We start from the raw sequence: 4,892 nt of genomic DNA on the forward strand, positions 1-4,892 counted from the left end.
ACCATGTTTTTTTTTTACATTATATACCATCTTGAGAGGCATCTTTGCAGTAAAATATTTATATTTTTGTTAAAAATTAAAGTGTATTTTAATAACCTAAAGTATATATTCCCTGTCAGATTAATATAGGTTCTTAAAATCATTTATAGCATAGTAACAATAAGATGGCATACCTCTCTCTCTCTATAAAAATATAGATTAATGACCTTATCTGGTACCTTCACGTGGCAAATATTTTAATTATGTCTCCATCTTCCAAAGCCTTCTCAATCATCTTGCAGCCATCATTTCATTGGGTTGACCTCAAAATGTCAGAAGAGACAGAAAATATTATTAGCTGAGAAAGACTATGGGACTTCAAAATGCATGTCTTTCTCTTCAGCTTCCAGAATTACAAAAACAAAAGAAAACAACACAGAGAATAGAACCCAAAAATGGCATAAACCAGAAAATAAGTCAGGCTTTTAAAAAAAGGCAATATTATGAGAAATGTGAACTGATCTGGTGTCAGTCCACCATGTCACTATTTCAGAGACAACACAAGATTTCTTTTTCCACAGCCGCTCAACTTCAATTTGCAAGTCCTGGTACTTTATGATTTGTTCTTGCTGTTTATCTTCAATTCGTGCATAACCAGTTTATTCCATTGGCATGACAGATCAAGCACTGCATTCAAGAACAGAATAGTTTAATAGATGATACATTTGTCGCAATACTTTTTGTTTGATACAGAATACCTCTTATAATGCTTTTTAATTGCAGGGTACAGCCTAAGTTTTATCAGCATATTTTAGCGTTAATATTTGCTATAAAAGAGATCAATGAAAATCCCCAAATCTTGCCCAACATCACCTTGGGCTTCAATATTTTTGATAGCTATGATGGAACATGGACTTATCATGCCACAATGAAACTTTTTTCACCATTAAAGAGACTGATCCCAAATTATAAATGTGGCTTCCAGAACAACTTGGTCGCAGTCATTGGAGCTCTTTATTCTGAAACTTCTCTTTTATTGGGAGATATCTTGAAAACCTACAAAGTTCCACAGGTAGGGGTTGTAATGAATCATGAGATTATATTATGCAATATTTGATCTTTTTACATTTCTGTAACTTGGAAACATTATTTATCAATCCTTCATAAAGTGAATAAAGCATATAAGTTAATAAAATATTTTTTTAAAATGAAATTAAATGGTCCAGTGGTGCAATCATAAAATATTCAATGAATTAAGGATATTCACATATGCAAGATCACTTTTTACAAAGTTCATAAATCACATATATTTGTAACAGATATAATAAAATATTTTTCCTTAGAGAAAAGCTAAGAAAAAAACCCTTATTTCTTAAATAATAACACCTGATGATATTTCTCTCATTTTTTTCTCTTGTACTTAGAAGATTTTATCCTCAAAAGGTAGCCTCCTGATAATTTTTTATTACAAAAAACAGGGTAAAATGCCTCTGGATATAATGCAAAATTCAATTTTAATTTTTGTATAAAATGACAATCTTTAAAATTTTTCATTTAAACTTAAATTTTGGGAAGGTTTAGTCCATCAGTTATTTATTTCTATGGGAAAAAAATAGTAATTTCCTTCCATTCTCCAAATTTCTAATTTTACTAATTACTAATCACCAATCATCATTCAACATTAATTACTAATTACTAATTTATTATACTTTATTCATTAAACATGACACTCAGACAACTGAATATTCAAAAAGGCATCACATTGACTGGTGCTAACGGTTGATACGGTTTTCTGCCAGCATCCTAGGTATCAACTAAGTACCTTCTTAAAATATAAGAGTAGCACCATTTTTTGCAATTCCATTGATGTATCTTATAAAATTCTTGGACATGGTCCAAGTGTCCCAATAACAACTGTTACCTATTATTATTATTTGGTTAATCTTTGGTGAGATTAAAAGCCTTTGGGGCTGGTTGGTAGCTCAACAGCTCGAGTCCTAACCAAAGACCTAGGAATTGTGAAGGTAACGTCAGAGGATATAAGCTGTTCCAAGTAGAGTGTTTTTTTGTAGAATCAGAATGTTCAAGTCTGATAAATTTAAAATTTCCAAATAGCGAGGTAGCCCTTTAGGTATTGCTCCAAGGGCTCCAATTACAATCGGAAAAACACATGATCTCTTTTTCCACAGCCGCTCAACTTCAATTTGCAAGTCCTAGTACTTTGTGATTTTTTCTTGCTGTTTATCTTCAATTTGTGCATCTGCAGGTATTGCAATGTCAATGAACCATACTTTTTTTCTTTTCAACTATTGTTATGTCAGGTGTATTGTGGGCCAAGTGCCTGTCAGTCTGAATTCTGAAGTCCCACAAAATCTTGACTTTCTCATTCTCTAAAACCTACTCAACCTGATGTTCCCAGTGGTTTTTGGTGTACTCAAATCCAAACTTTTGACAAAATTTCCAGTGAATGATCTTAGAAACGCAGTCATGGCGTTGTAGGTAGTCAGTTTGTATAATTTTGCTACACCCACTGCTCAGGTGGTCGACTGCCTCGTCTTTCTCATTACAGAGGCGACATTTGCTGTGAGTGGTAACATGTTGAATTTTTGCCTTCATGCAGTTTGTGGCTAAGGCTTGTTTTTGAGCTGCTAAAATAAAGCCTTCTGTTTCTTTTGTCAGTGCTTCTGATCTTAACCAGTTCCAAGTTAGCTTTTGGTCAGCTTTGCCTTCAATACTTTTCAAGTATTGGCTATGCATAGCTTTGTTTTTCCAATTTTCAGCTCGCTTCTCAATTACTTATTTCTTATATTCAGCTTTTGATTTAGTTGTCTTTAAAAAGCTTCATTTATTATTATTATTACTAGACTTCTTCTGGTTTTAATGCCTTTATCATTTCTTCATTCTCAAGTTCTATTCCATCATCTTCTATGACCTTGCCTGCTTTGGTTGCAATTGTTGCACATTTGTCAATTCCAAACAGCATACGCATGTCTTGGCTAAATTATTTTGTGTTTTTAATTACTAAATTCAGTTCAGCTTTTGTTTTACCAAACAGCTTCAAATCATCCATGTACACCAAGTGCGAAATTTTCAGTCCTTTCTTTGCAAGTTCGTATCCACAGTTCATCTTCTTCAAAATGATTGTCAGTGGTAGCATTGAGAGTATAAAAAGTAGGGGTGAAAGGGAATCGCCCTGGAACATGTCTTGTTTAATTTCAACTTCTCCCAGTTCTTCTTCATTAGCTATAAGCTTCGTTTTCCAGAGGTTCATTGAAGTTTCCATGAATTTTTGTATGTTGATGCTGATGCCAAAGATTTTCAAATATTTCTTGATCCAGCTATGGGGAACTGAATCAAATGCTTTCTTATAGTCTATCCAAGCCATGAACAGGTTGGTTTGTCTTTTCTTTGAATTTTTTAGGATTAGCTTGTCAATCAGCAGTTGGTCCTTTGTTTCTCTTGAATTTTTGCAGCATCTTTTCTGTTCTATAGGAAGCAAGTTATTTCTTTCCAAGTATCCATAAATTTGGTTTGCAATGATACCAGTACGGAGCTTGTATGTTGTTGGCAAACAGGTGATTGGCCTATTATTTCCAGGGCCCTTTCCTTTTCCTAACCTTTTGGATCAAAAATGTCCTTCCAGTTGTCATCCATTCATGATTTTCAGGTGTTTTTAAGATCTAGTTCATTTGGGCTGTCAATCTTTTGTGCACACTTGTAAGTGCCTTTAACCAGAAGCCATGTAACTCATCTGGTTCAGGTGAACTCCAGTTCTTCACTTTTCTTGACTGTCTTTGGACCACTTCTTTTGTTATTTTTACATCTTCCATTTTATGCACTTTAATAGAATCCTCAATCTGTTTGATCCGTTTTGCATTTCTGTTGTGCTTCTTGTTGTTTTCCCACAAATTCTTCCAGAATTTCAGAGGTTTCTCTTTATCAGGCTTTTCATTTGTTGTTACTCCATCTCCACTTTCTAAGCTTTTATAAAACTGGTGCTGATTTTCTCTGAACTGTGAGTTTTCCTTGAATTGAGTTACTCGGTTTTCATACCTTTTGATCTTTTGAGCAATGGCAACAACCCTCTGGTTCAGGTCTTCAATTACTATCAAAATCTCTTTATTCTCCAAATTGTATCTTACTTCCAGGCTGCTTTTGACCTGCTTGTTTTTTTAGCTGAGCTTGCCTTTGGTTCTTCAAGTTGCTCAAGTCTCCACGAAATTTTTTGATCTTCATTTCCAACCAAATTTTCCATTTAGGCTTCCTCTTCTTGCCTCTTTGATTCTTTTGTATTTTCAAACCCAATTCTTTGGTGATTATGAAGGCTGCTGCATAGATCAGCTGGTTATTATTATTATTATTATTATTATTATTATTATTATTATTATTATTATTATTATTATTATTATTTATTATTATTATTATTATTATTATTATTATTATTATTATTATTATTATTATTATTATTATTATTATTATTATTATTATACAATTGTATCACAGCGGCCAGTTGTTTCGCCGGATTTGGCATTGGTTACTAGTCGGGCCCTACCCAGGACCCTAGGATGTCATAACGTATTTTCGTAATATGCGTGCAGATCCAAGCAGTGCGGCTTTTTGCATTTTACTGGTGGTGATTTTGTCAATTTTTAACTGTTTTAAATGTAATTCCAGTGCTTTTGGAATAGCACCCAGTATGCCAATTACCACTGGAATTACCACTGCTGGTTTGTGCCATAGTCGTTGAATTTCAATTTTTAAGTCCTGCTTTTTTGCGATTTTTTCATGTTCCTTCTTGGCGACCCTGCTGTCACCTGGTATTGCGATGTCTATAATTGTGACCTTATTTTTTTCAACCAGTGTGATGTCTGGTGTATTATGCGCCAGTATTTTGTCCGTTTGTATACGGAAAT

This window comes from Thamnophis sirtalis, unplaced genomic scaffold, assembly GCF_051295495.1.
Source record: "Thamnophis sirtalis isolate CommonGarterSnake01/CBP01778 unplaced genomic scaffold, rThaSir2_p1.2 scaffold_4, whole genome shotgun sequence".
Classification (NCBI taxonomy): domain Eukaryota; kingdom Metazoa; phylum Chordata; class Lepidosauria; order Squamata; family Natricidae; genus Thamnophis; species Thamnophis sirtalis.